A 14668-nucleotide genomic window follows, 5' to 3' on the forward strand; every position below is an offset into this window, starting at 1 on the left:
ACGCTTGGATGGGGCGGATTCTCGGGGTGGTACAGACAAGCTTTGGTTCCCCATCAGTCCCACCTTAGGAAAATCCTATTCACTGTAAGTCTAGCAAGATTGGTCACAGATGCACGCACCTCTTGGGTAAAGTATGTCTGCTCCCTGACAGCCAGTTTTTTCCCGACTCAGAGTTGTCTCTCAGTGCAGTTGGGAGTTGTTGTTTTTTTGTTTTTGTTTTTTGTTTGTTTGTTTGTTTGTTTTTGTTGTTGTTCTTTCTTTGTTTGTTTCTTTGTTTTCCCTCCTTAATGAGAAAGCCAGCCTCTGGAAGGGATTCTGTGTTCCGCGAGGATGGGGCATAGTCTCGGGGCAGTGCAGACAAGCTTTGATTTCCCATCAGCCCCTCCCTACGAGGGTCCAGTTCCTGAGTCCCACAGTAATGACCGCTGGCTTCACGTACCTCCGAGAGATCTCTGCCCACTGCCTGACAGTCCGGCCTCTCCCTGACTGGGGCCATCTATCAGAGCAATAGGGTGGTTCTGTTTTTCTCCCCAACAAAAAAACCAGCCCCGAGTTAGCTGTCCGCCCTCTCTGTGTGCCAGGAGTAAGCCAGCAGCAAACTCGGCCTGCCTCTCCACACGCCACAGGCAAGCCTGCAGCTAAATCGATGGCCATCTTCACAGATCCTGAGGCTCAGTGTCCCTTCTCTCCCCTTCCCAGATGTAGAGCCTCCTCTCAGCCAGCCAGCCGGCACTTGAGGGCTATGTTCCTCCTATTTTCCAGTTGTAAATTCAAAATTGTTGTGATAGGCTGCCTTCAGGTGTCTAACCTATGCCGCCATCTTGGTTTCTCCCCACATTCAATTTTTAATCATAGCCATGCTGGATAGAGTATTCTTGGAATCAATCCCTTGCTTTTCCTTTTTTGTTAATATTTTATTAATTTTTTTACAGAGAGGAAAGGAGAGGGATAGAGAGCCAGAAACATTGCTGAGAGAGAAACATTAGAAACATCTACCTCCTGCATACACCCCACTGAGGATGCGCCCACAACCAAGCACATGCCCCTGAATGGAATCGAACCTTGAACCCTTCAGTCCACAGGCTGATGCTCTCTCTACTGAACTAAACCAGTCCGGGCAAGTCCCTTGCTTTAAATCAATTGGTATATTTCATGCCATTCACTTCTGGCTTGATGTGTTTCTTTTGATAAATCAGTTGATATTTTAATAGGACATCCCTTGTAGATAATTTTCTATCTCTCTCTTGCAGTCTTTAATATTCTTTCTTTGTCTTTTAAGTTTGCCAATTTAATTATGATGTGTCTTGGTACTGAAGGTTTTTGTGGGTTAATCTTGACTGGGATTGTGTGCTTCTTAGACTTGTGTGACTTTTTTCTTCTCCAAATCAGAGAAGTTTTCTATCATTATTTCTTCAGACAGGTTTTCTATTCCTTGTTCAGCCCCCTCTCCTTTTGGCATCCCTATTTTGTAAATGCTTTTTCATTTTTAGACTCTCATTCTGCCTTTTAATTATTTTCTAGTTGCAGCACTTGTCTTCTAACTCATTGATTCAGTCCTCAGCTTCTAGTCTACTGTTTAAGCCTTCCATGTGTTCTTTATTAAAGCTATGTCATTCTTCTTTTACCCTTGATTCTTACTCATGTTAGTGTATTTCTCATTCAGCTCCTTATAATTCTCACTGAGTTGCATGTAATTCTCATCCAGACATTTGCACATTCTTATAACTATTACTCTGAATTTTTTCTAACAAATTACTTGCCTCCATTTAATTTAGTTCCTTTTCTGATGATTCTTCCTTTTCTTGAATTTAGGGTTGTTTCTTTTTCTCCATATTTTTGCTTATCCTTTGTATTTATTTCTATGTATTAGATCAAACTGCTATGCCACCCAGATTTTTTGGGTTAGGCTATGTAGTAGATATTTTGCAGAACCCAGTGGTTCAATCTCTCAGGTCTCTTGGGCTATTTTCTAAAGAGGCCTCCTAATTGAGATATTCAGGTTATCTTGCCCTGTTTGTGTTTTGAATGTTATTTTCCCATTAATGGATTGTCTCCTATTGGGGTGTCTGATTATATGGCTACTCCCTGCCACATCAAGCCAGCCATAGTAGAAGTGCTGACTTACAGAACAATATACAATGAGAGTAGACACAACACAGAAGGAACAGAATATGAATGTACATAAGACCCCTAGAGCCCCAACAAAAGTGACAACCAGAGAAAAGAAATTAGAAAACAGAAAAGAGAACAAGAATAATTGGGGGAGGGAGAAAGAAATCTGAGGAGAAAACAAAATAAAACAAACAAACTAAAAAGAACTAACAAAAAAACACCCAGAAAAAGTGGGAGCAGAATCTGTACATGGAGAGCTTAAAGAAAGAAAATAACATTAAAAAATTAGAAGAAAAATAAAAAAAAAAGAATTAGAAAAGTAGGGGAAGGATCACATTTTAGAATAAAGGGGGAGAGAAGAAATGAGAAGACAAGAAAGAAAGAAATTTGAAAAGAATAGAGAAGAGAGTAGATAGGCCTAAATTTAGTATGTGAAACAATTTAAGAAATTATGATAAGAAAATATAAAGAGAAGAGAGAATATATTTATATTATATATATATTATAGTATAGTATAGTATAGTATAGTATAGTATAGTATTGTATTGTATTATAGGCCTGGTACGTGAAATTTGGGAGGGAAGGGGGTTCCCTCAGCCCAGCCTGCACTCTCTCCAACCTGGGATACCTCAAGGGATGTATCTGCCGTTTTGGCCCGATCCAGTGAGATTGGGCTTAATTGGGCAGTCGGACATTCCTCTCACAATCCAAGACTGCTGACCCCCAACCAGTCGCCTGCCTGCCTGATTGCCCATAACCAATTCTGCCTGCCAGCCTGATCACCCTCCAAACTACTCCCCTGCCAGCCTGATTGACTCCTAACTGCTCCCCTGCAGGCACAATTGCCCTTAACTATCCTCCCCTGCTGACCTATTTACCCCTAATTGCCCTCCCCTACCAGCCTGATCACCCCTAACTGTCCTCCCCTGTAGGCCTGGTTGCCCCAAACTTCCCACCCCTGCTGGCCCCATCATCCCTAACTTTCTTTCCAGCCTGGTCACCTTTAACTACCCTCCTCTGCTGAACTGATTGCCCCTTACTGCCCTTCCTTGCAGGTATGCCCACCCCAACTGCCCTTCCTTGTAGGCTTGATTGCCCCCAACTGTCCTCCCTTGCAGGCCTGGTCCCTCCCAACTTCCTTATCCTGCTTGCCATCTTGTGGTGGCCATCTTGTGTCCACATGGGGACAGCCATCTTGTGTGTTGGCATACTAGGCTTTTATTATTATTATTATATATATATATATATATATATATATATATATATATATATATATATATTAGTGAGAAAAAAAAGTAAAGAGAAGGGAAATTGAGTAAGAGCAGGAAAAAGAAAATTAGATATATGAACAAAACAATAGAAACTAAAATAATAGCAAATAAATAAAGCAGATAGATAGGGAAGATCAATTTTAAAATAAGAAGGAAAGACAGAAAATAGTAAAAAGTAAACAGGAGAAAGGTACCCAAAGCAATCTACAGATTCAATGCAATCCTCATTAAAATACCAATAGCATATTTCACAGACCTAGAATGAACTTTCCGAAAATTCATCTGGAATTTTAAAAAGACTCTGAAAACTGCAGCAATCCTAAGAAAGAAGAATAAAGTAGGGCGGATCTCAGAACCGGATATCAAGCTTTATTACAAAACCACTGTTCTCAAAACAGCTTGGTACTGACACAAGAACAGACATATAGATCAATGGAATAGAATAAATAATCCAGATGTTGACCCAAACCACTATGCCCATTAATATTTGACAAAGGAGGCATGAACATAAAATGGAATCAAGACAGTCTTTTCAACAAATGGTGTTGGGAAAATTGGACATGCAATTTTGCATGCAAAAAATGAAATTAGACAATCAACTTACACCATATACAAAAATAAACTCAAAATGGACATATAAGACAGGAAACCATAAAAATACTAGAGGAATTCACAGGCTGCAAAATCTCAGACATATGCCAAAGCAGTTTCTTCACTGATACTGATCCTCGGGCAATGGAAACTAAAGAGAAAATAAACAAATGGGACTACATCAAAATAAAAAGCTTTTGCATCAACAAAACAACAAGAAAGCTCACTGTATGGGAGAACATATTTGCCAATGTAATCACTGATAAGGGTTAAATATCCAATATTTACAGGGAACTCATACAACTTAACAAAAAGAAGATAAATGATCCAATGAGAAAATGGGCAATGGACCTAATTAGATACTTTTTGAAAGAAGACAGAAGGAATGCCAACAGACATTTGAAAACATGCTCAAAGTCACTAATTATCAGAGAGATGCAAATCAAAATGACAAAGAGGTACCATCTCACATCTATCAGAATGGCTATCAACAAATCAATAAACAACAAGTGCTGGTGAGGAGGCAGAGAAAAAGGAACCCTCATGCACTGCTGGTGGGGAGGCAGACTGGTGCAGCCACTGTGGAGAACAGTATGGCGTTTCCTCAAAAAACTAAAAATGAAACTCCTGTTTGACCCAGTCATCCATTTCTAGGAATGTACCCCAAGAAGCTAGAAACACCAATCAGAAAGAATATATGCACCCCTATGCTCATAGCAGTACAATTTACAATAACTAAGATTTGGAAACAGCCTAAGTGTCCATAGCAGATGAGTGGATTAAAAAACTGTGGTACATGCATGCGCTTCGGGCCGACTTCTCCGAGGATGGGGCCTGCGGGGACCTGGCGCTGCTCTAGCTGCACTGTCCCGCACCCCTGAGCTCCCATGTCCAGCCGGTGTGCCTGCCCGACTCCAGGGCCCGCCCGCCTGCCGGGGCTCCATGCTGGGTCACCGGCTGGGGCAGCCTCTGCCCAGGAGTGTCACTCCCGGGGTGGCGGCCTCTCCAGGGAGTCAGAGTGCCCTTGGTGGACGTGGGTACCACGTGGGCACCAGCATGCCCCAAGCCCAGCAAATAGTGTTGCTAGGGAACCTGTGCACTGTCTACACCCAGACCGCAAGGATGCCTGCCAGAGTGATTCTGGGGGACCCCTGACCTGCTTGGAGTCTGGGCACTAGATCCTGGTGGGTGTGGTGAGCTGGGGCAAGGGCTGTGCTCTGCCCTACCAGCCAGGTGTCTATACCAATGTCGCCATGTACAGCCTCTGGATCCAGGCTCGCCTTGACCACTGATGTGGTTGGTGACTCTGACTTAGCTTCCTCAGCTACTTGGTCCCTCTGGGGACCTGTCTATCCCCCAGCCCTTCCACTTCCGACTTGAGGCTTGGAGGCCTGATAAAGCTAAGGAGCCATCTTCCCATCATCGGTCCACCCTCTGCCTTTCTTGGGGCTCACCAAGCCTGAGCTGCCAGTCCCGCCCCAGGAGACTCCCATCTGTGGGGTCTCACACTCCTGCCTTCGTTTCCTGCTCTCTTATCCTCCTCATCTGCAGCCAAGACTGGGCCTAGACACCCAGAGACGGTAAGGGGCATTCCCGGTTGGGCCTGTGTGCCCCTGTCTCTGGAGGAATCAGGGAGGTTCAAAGTGTAGAGGGATTCGGCATCACGAAGATGGTTCTCCATTGATAGCTTGGAAAAGGGGAAGGGGGTCACACAGCCTCCAGGCGCTGAGGGCAACCTGGGCTGACAGGCGTCAGGGAAAGGGACATCTCAGCACACTGACCGAAAGGAACGGAACCTGGACACCTTGACCAAGCACGGAGGCGAATTCTTCCCCCGGCATCCAAGGAGAGTCCACTAGGCCAAGCCCTTGACTTGGGCCTGTGAGACCCTGGTGAGACCCAGCTGGGCCCAGCTGGACTCCTGGCCCACAGAGCCGTGACTTAGTAAATGTGTGTTGTTTAAAGCTAAAAACAAAACAAAACAAAAAACTGTGGTGCAGTCGAAACCAGTTTGGCTCAGAGGATAGAGTGTCGGCCTGTGGACTGAAAGATCCCAGGTGATTCCAGTCAAGGGCATGTACCTTGGTTGCGGGCACATCCTCAGTAGGGGGTGTGCAGGAGGCAGCTGATGGATGTTTCTCTGTCATCAATGTTTCTAACTCTCTATCCCTCTCTCTTCCTCTCTGTGAAAAATCAGTAAAATATATATATATATATATATATTTTTTTTTTTTAAAGAACTGTGGTACATATACACAATGGGATACTATGCTGTGGTAAAAAAGAAGGAATTCTTACCATTTGCAACATCATGGATTGAACTGGAGAACATAATGCTAAGTGAAATAAGCCAATTAGAGAAAGATAAATGCCACATATCTCACTCATTTATGGAATATAATGAACAATATAAACTGATGAACATTTATCAGACCTTCAAACCTCAAAGGGAAGGTAGGGGAGGATGAGGGTAAAGGGGAAAGATCAACCAAAGGACTTGTATGCATGCATATAAGCCTAACCAATGGACACAGACATCACGGGATGAAGGCATGATTGGGGGTGGGGGAGTAATGGAGGGGTGAGGACACATATGTAATAGCTAAATCAATAAAGAAATATTTTTAAATGAAAAAAAGGAAAGGGATAAGAAAAAGAGAAGAGAGGAAGAAAAAGGTGCAAAAGATAAAACAAACAATGAAAATGTTTTAAATGAAGTGTTATTCACATCAGCCAAGTTTTAATGCCCCGAGGGAGCTGGCATAGGACCCACTCTTCTGTTCTGTCTGCCAATTCTGGCTTCCTGGTAGGTACGTAGGTGCTAATCACTGTCAGGCACTGTCCTTTGGCTTTTAGGACCATACTTGAAGCTTCAAGTCCACTGCTAATGTCTGTCTTCACAGGTCTTGTCTTGAAGCAGAAGGGAACAATCTGCCCTCTTTGCCTGTCTACCATCTATCACTCTTAATCACTCAAGAGTCTGTTTCTGCCGAGACCAGTTGGCTCAGTGCATAGAGCGTTGGCCTGCGGATTGAACGGTCCTGGGTTCGATTCCGGTCAAGGGCATGTACCTTGGTTGTGGACACATCCCCAGTGGCGGGTGGTGCAAGAGGCACCTGATCGATGATTCTCTCTCATCTATGTTTCTAACTCTCTATCCCTCTCTCTTCCTCTCTGTAAAAAAATCATTAATATATATATATATATATATATATATATATATATATATATATATATATATATATTTTTTTTTTTTTTTAAGAGTCTGTTTCTAACAGGGCTATAGGTGGGGTTGGTGCTATTTCAGTTGCAGGGAATATGATGGGTGTTTTTTACTGTCCCAGCCTACTCCTCCATGTGTGTCCCAAAATGCTACTCTGCCCTTGAATGGACAGAGATCCTGTATAGAGACCAATGGGGTCAGCTGTGACCTTGGAGTGCTTTTTTTTTTGTTTTTTTGTTTGTTTGTTTGTTTGTTTTTGTTTTTTTACCATTTTAATAAATCTTTATTGTTCAGATTATTACAAATGTGATCCTCTTCCCCCCCTCAATTGCTCCCCTTCACCAGGTTTCCACCCCACCCTCTGTCCTTTCCCCATCCCCCATTGTCCTCATACATAGGTGCACAGTTTTTGTTCAGTCTCTTCCCACACCCCCATTCCCCTTTTCCCCGAGAATCGTCAGTCCACTCCCCTTCCATACCTCTCATTTTATTATATTCAACAGTTAATATTGTTCATCAGATTTTTTAATTCCCTTGGTTTTTAGATTCACTCGATAGCTACATATTTGTTGATCATAATTTTTATCTTTATCTTCTTCCTCTTCCTAAACAACCCCCTTCAGCAATTCATATAATTCTGGTTTGGTGGTGATGAACTCTTTTAGCTTTTTTTTATTTGTGAAGCTCTTTATCTGTCCTTTGATTCTGAGTGATAGCTTTGCTGGGTAGATTATTTTTGGCTGTAGGTTCTTGCTGTTCATCACCTTGAATATTTCTTGCCATTCCCGTCTGGCCTGCATGGTTTCTGTTGAGAAATCAGCTGACAATCTTATGGGTGCTCCTTTATAGGTCACTACCTGCTTTTCTCTTGCTGCTTTTAATATTCTCTCTTTGTCTTTTGCTCTTGGAATTTTAATTATGATGTGTCTTGGTGTGGTCCTCCTTGGATTCCTTTTGTTTGGGGTTCTGCGGGCTTCCTGGACTTGTAAGTCTATTTCTTTCCCCAGGTGGGGGAAGTTTTCTGTCACTATTTCTTCTAGTATTCTTTCGGTATCTTGCTCTCTCTCTTCTTCTGGAATCCCCATAATTCTTTTTTTTTTTTTAATTTATTTATTTATTTATTTATTTATTTATTTTTTACATATTTTCTTGATTTTTTTTTATTGCCCCCCTCCCTCCCTCCCATACATCCCCTCCCTCCCCATAGTTTTATGTCCATTGGTTGTACTTATATGCATTTATAAAAGTCCTTCGGTTGATCTATTATCTCCCCCTGATATCCCTACCCTCCCCACTGTAATTTGACAGTCTGCCTGTTGCTTTACTTTCTCTATATCTGTCTCTTGGTTCATCAGTTTATAAAGATCTTTATCATCCACCGATGTGTGAGGTCATGTGGTGTTTCTCTTTCGTTGATTGGCTTATTTCACTCAGCATGATGCTCTCCAATTCCATCCAGGTTGCTGCAAATGATGAGAATTCCTTTATGGCAGCATAGTATTCCATTGTGTAGATGTACCATAGTTTTTGGATCCAATCATCTGCTGACAGGCACCTAGGCTGTTTCCAAATTCTGGCTATTGTAGATTGTGCTGCTATGAACATAGGGGTGCATATATCCTTTCTGATTGGTGTTTCTAGTTTCTTGGGATATATTCCTAGAAGTGGGATTACTGGGTCAAATGGGAGTTCCATTTTCAGTTTTTTGAGGAAACTCCACACTGTTCTCCACAGTGGTTGCACCAGTCTGCATTCCCACCAGCAGTGCACGAGGGTTCCTTTTTCTCCGCAACCTCGCCAACACTTGTCGTTTATTGATTTGTTGATGTTGGCCATTCTGACAGGTGTGAGATGGTACCGCATTGTTGTTTTGATTTGCACCTCTCGGATAATTAGTGACTTTGAGCATGTTTTCATGTGCCTTTTGGCCTTCCTTCTGTCTTCTTTTGAAAATATTCTGTTTAGGTCCATTGCCCATTTTTTAATTGGATCATTCATCTTCCTTTTATTTAGTTGTATAAGCTGTCTGTAAATGTTGGAGATTAAACCTTTATCAGTGGTAATATTTGCAAATATTATCTCCCACACCGTGGGCTTTCTTGTTGTTTTATTGATGGTTTCTTTTGCTGTAAAAAAGCTTTTTATTTTGAAGTAGTCCCATTTGTTTATTTTCTCTTTAGCTTCCATTGCCCTAGGGGCAGTATCAGTGAAGAAGTTATTTTGGCATACGTCTGAGATTTTGCTACCTGTGGATGCTTCTAGTATTTTTATGGTTTCCCATCTGATGTTTAAGTCCTGTATCCATTTTGAGTTTATCCTTGTGAATGGTGTAAGTTGGTGATCTAGTTTCATTCTTTTGCATGTGTCTGTCCAATTTTCCCAACACCATTTATTGAAGAGACTGTCTTGACTCCATTGTATATTCGTGCCTCCTTTGTCAAATATTAATTGAGCATAGTGATTTGGGTTGATATCTAGGTTCTCAATTCTATTCCATTGATCTATTTGTCTGTTTTTGTGCCAGTACCAGGCTGTTTTGAGAACAGTGGCTTTGTAGTATAGTTTGAAGTCTGGTATTGAGATCCCTCCTACTTTACTCTTCTTTCTCAGAATTGCTGTGGCTATTCGGGGTCTTTTATTGTTCCAAATGAACTTTTGGAGAGTTCTTTCTAGGTCAGTGAAATATGTCGTTGGTATTTTAATGGGGAGTGCATTGAACCTATAGATTGCTTTAGGAAGTATGGACATTTTGATGATGTTGATTCTACCAATCCATGAACATGGTATGTTCTTCCATCTCCTTACATCTTCCTCTATCTCTTTTTTCAGTGTCGTGTAGTTTTCCGCAAATAGGTCCTTTATTTCTTTAGTTAAATTTATTCCTAGGTATCTTAATTTTTTTGGTGCGATGGTGAATGGAATTGCTTTTTTAGCCTCTGTTTCTGTAGTTTCACTGTTGGTGTATAGAAATGCGATGGATTTCTTGGCATTAATTTTATATCCTGCTACGTTGCCAAATTCATTTATTAAGTCAATTAGTTTTTTAATGGAGTCTTTTGGGTTTTTTATGTACAATATCATGTCATCTGCAAATAAGGATAACTTTACTTCTTCTTTTCCAATTTGGATGCCTTTTATTTCCTCCTTTTGTCTAATTGCAATGGCTAGTACTTCCAGAACTATGTCAAACAGGAGTGGCGAGAGTGGGCATCCCTGTCTTGTTCCTGTTCTTAGAGGGAATGGTTTTAGTTTTTGCCCATTGAGTATAATGTTGGCTGTGGGTTTATCATATATAGCTTTTATTATGTTGAGGTATGATCCTTGTACTCCCACCTTTTTAAGAGTTTTTAACAGGAAAGGGTGTTGGATTTTGTCAAATGCTTTTTCTGCGTCAATTGATATGACTATATGATTTTTATCTTTCAATTTGTTTATGTGATGTATCACGTTTATTGATTTGCGGATATTGTACCATCCTTGCATTCCTGGAATAAATCTTACTTGGTCATGGTGTATGATCTTTGTGATGTTCTTCTGGAGTCGATTTGCTAGAATTTTGTTGAGGATTTTGGCATCTATGTTCATGAGGGATATTGGCCTGTAATTCTCTTTCATTGAGTTGTCTTTATCTGGTTTTGGTATTAGGGTGATGTTGGCTTCATAGAAGGAGTTCGGAAGTGTTCCTTCCTCTTGGATTTTTTGGAATAGTCTGAGGAGGATAGGTTTTAGTTCTTCCTTGAATGTTTGGTAAAACTCTCCTGTGAAGCCATCTGGCCCTGGGCTTTTGTTTGCTGGAAGCTTTTTGATGACGGTTTCAATTTCTTCCCACGTCACTGGTCTATTGAGATTTTTAGATTCTTCCTGATTGAGTTTTGGCAGTTTGTATTTTTCTAGGAATATGTCCATTTCCTCCAGGTTGTTTAGTTTGTTGGAATAGAGTTGTTCGTAGTATTTTGTAACAATCTGTTGTATTTCGGTGGGGTCTGTTGTTATTTCACCTCTTTCATTTCTGATTTTGTTTATTTGGGTCCTCTCTCTTTGTTTCTTGGTTAGCCTGGCTAGAGGTCCATCAATCTTGTTTATCCTTTCGAAGAACCAGCTCTTGGTTTTGTTGATCTTATGTATTGTTTCTTTGGTCTCTATGTCATTTATCTGTGCTCTGATTTTTGTTATTTCCTTCCTTCTGCTTACACTGGGCTTTTCTTGTTGCTCTTTTTCTAACTCTTTGAGTTGTAGAGTTAGTTCATCTGTTACCATTTTTTCTAGTTTTTTGCAATAGGCTTGTAAGGATATGAACTTCCCTCTCAAAACTGCTTTTGCTGTGTCCCATAGATTTTGGATTGTTGTGTTTTCATTGTCATTTGTTGCCAGGATGTTTTTAATTTCTTCCTTGATTTCTCTGGTAACCCAGTCCTTGTTTAATAGCATGTTGTTTAGTCTCCATGTATTTGATTTCTTTGGATTATTTTTATTGTAATTAATTTCCAGTTTTATGCCACTATGGTCTGAGAAGATGCTTGATATGATTTCTATCTTCTTGAATTTGAAGAGACTTTGCCTATGTCCCAAAATGTGGTCTATCTTTGAGAATGTCCCATGTGCACTTGAGAAGAATGTATATTCTGTGGCTTTGGGGTGGAATGTTCTAAAGATGTCAATTAATTCCATCTGGTCTAGTGAGTCGTTTAGGATTGATATTTCTTTGCTGATTTTTTGTTTAGATGATTTGTCGAAGGATGACAGTGGGGTATTAAAATCTCCTACTATGATTGTATTGCTATTAATCTCTCCCTTAATGTCCTCCAGCAGTTTTTTTATGTATTTGGGTGCTCCTGTATTGGGTGCATATATATTTACCAGGGTTATTTCTTCTTGTTGGATTGTACCCTTTAGTATTATGAAGTGGCCTTCATTATCTCTTGTTATGTCCTTCACTCGGAGATCTAATTTGTAAGATATAAGTATTGCTACCCCAGCTTTTCTTTTCTTTCCATTTGCCTGGAAAACTTTTTTCCATCCCTTCACCCTCAGTCTGTGTGCATCTTTTTTTCTGAGGTGGGTTTCTTGTAGGCAACAGATGTAAGGGTCTTGTTTTCTTATCCAATCTGACACCCTATGTCTTTTGATTGGAGCATTTAATCCATTTACATTTAAGGTTATTATTGATAGGTACTCATTTGATGGCATTTTTATTCTATACCCATGTTGCTTCTTCAATTCCTATTTCTTTATTTTTACAGTAGACCCTTTAGCATTTCTTGCATTGCTGGTTTGGTGGAGATAAATTCCTTCAGTCTTTTTTTGTCTGTGAAGCTCCTGATTTCCCCTTCAATTTTGATTGATAGTCTTGCTGGGTACAGTATTCTTGGATTCAAACCCTTCCTTTGCATGACTTTGTATATTTCATCCCATTCCCTTCTGGCCTGATATGTTTCTGTTGAGAAATCAGTTGCTAGTCTGATGGGGGTTCCTTTGTAAGTAACTTTCTGTCTCTCTCTGGCTGCTTTTAAGATTCTTACTTTGTCGTTGTTGTTTGCCACTTTAATTATAATGTGCCTTGGCGTCTGTCTTCTGGGATTCATTTTGCTTGGGACTCTGCGAGCATCTTGGATTTGTGTGGGTTTTTTCTTCTCTATCTCAGGAAAGTTTTCTGTCATTATTTCTTGAAATACTTTTTCCACGTCTACCTCAGTTTCCTTTCCTTCTGGAACCCCTATTATTCGAATATTATTTTGTTTTGTAATGTCCCAAAGCTCCCGTAGGCTCTCCTCCTGCTTTTTAATCTTTTTTTCTAGAAGCTGCTCTAATTGGGTATTTTTTTCCATCTTGTCTTCTCGCTCACTGATGCGGTCTTCCGCTTCATCTAGTCTACTCTTGATGCTTTCTATTGAGTTCTTCATGGTAGCGATGTCATTTTTCATTTCTTCTTGGTTCTTCCTCAATTCCTGATGGTTCTTCCTCATTTCTTCTTGGTTATTGTCAAATTTCTCTTCCATTCTTTTTAGCCAACCAATAATCATTATTCTGAACTCTTGCTCTGGTAGGCTGCTTGCCTCTGGCTCGTTTACTTCCTTTTCTGGTGATGCCTGCTTTTCTTTCATTTGTGGGGTGTTTCTTTGTCTTCCCATGGTATCTCTTTTCAGGATGTCTGGTTATGTGGTGTTCTTTCTCTTGCGTTAATTTATAGGTGCAAAATACAACACTACCAGGTACAACACGAGAGGCACTTAACAGGAATGTATTTACAATATTAATAACCTCTAATAAAGGTAACCCCTAGCGATAGGCAAATTAGGGTATAGGAGAGAAGGAAGGAAGGAAGGTAAAAATAAAATAAAGAAAAATTAAAAACAAAAAAAAAAGTCAAATAAGAAATAAAGTAATGACAAAATGAAGATAGAAAACAGGGAGAAAAAGAAGAGAGAGTAAGAGAGAGAGAGAGAAAGAGAGAGAGAGAGAGAGAGAGAGAGAGAGAGAGAGAAGAAGCCAACTAAAAAAATGGGAAACAAACTATATATATGTGGAGAAAATTGCCATAGATCAACCACTGAGCCCAGCCAATGCCGGTAACAATACTTGGAGATTAATACAAACTACAATACAATATCCACTATTATTAAGTAAGGTTATGATATACAGAAGTCAAAGAAACAAACAAAAACAGCGGATTTAAAAAAAAATACAAAGCAACAATAACAACACTGGAATAAGCATAACAATTTCACTGAAAAGCACAAATATTCACAATAATCAACCTTCACTCAAACAATGAGAAAAGGATAGAAAGTAGAACCGTTTTTTTGTGTGTTTTTTTTTTTTTTTAACTAGTTAATATAGTGCAGAGAGTGATATTTATACACTTGTATCAGGGGTTGGAACTTAGGTCTATGAGTATAGTGAGAGCTTTAGCAGGGGGTATACAGAAAGAATAGAGGAAAAACTAAAGCCGGAAAGGGATAGGATAAACTGGAGACGAAAAGGTTAAAGTTTAGTAAGAGAGTGATGGGGTAAAGGTCGAATTGAGATAGGGTTGAATGATGCTATAGTAGAGATTAAAATAGAATGAAGGTTACTCCCAATGTAAAATAAAGACGAAGTAAAATGGTACTGGGGAGGAAAAGAAAAAGAAAAAAAAAATTGCAAAATAGCAGTAGTAATAGTGAAGATAGAGATTGAAAAATGTAATAATTGAAAAGGTAAAATCAAGTAAGGAAAAAAGAAAAAAAATCGTTTCTGAAGTAAAAGATGTAAAAAATGAAAATTAAATAAAAAATGTAAAAAATGAAAATAAAATAAAGAATAGTATAATTAGCATAAAATTGTCCAGTAGAGTTCAATCACTTCCTCTGTTATTGTATTTGGTATGCCTGGTTCTTGGATCAGAGAGTCTTGCAGTTCCCAGCTTTCCACTGCACCTCAGTTTTGTAAGGTAGTCCTTAATTTTAGGTAGGCTATATCTTAGTTATTTGTG

General features: G+C 40.0%; 1 pseudogene across 1 annotated transcript; it reads left to right on the forward strand.

Annotated features, from left to right (window-relative positions):
- Positions 1–4770: 4770 nt before the first annotated feature.
- Positions 4771–5266, forward strand: LOC311629309 (serine protease 33-like; annotated as a pseudogene). The gene has a single exon. The product of its transcript is annotated as a serine protease 33-like (transcript).
- Positions 5267–14668: the final 9402 nt, after the last annotated feature.

This window comes from Pipistrellus hanaki (assembly GCF_964339955.1).
Source record: "Pipistrellus hanaki genome assembly, chromosome: 10".
Lineage (NCBI taxonomy): Eukaryota > Metazoa > Chordata > Mammalia > Chiroptera > Vespertilionidae > Pipistrellus > Pipistrellus hanaki.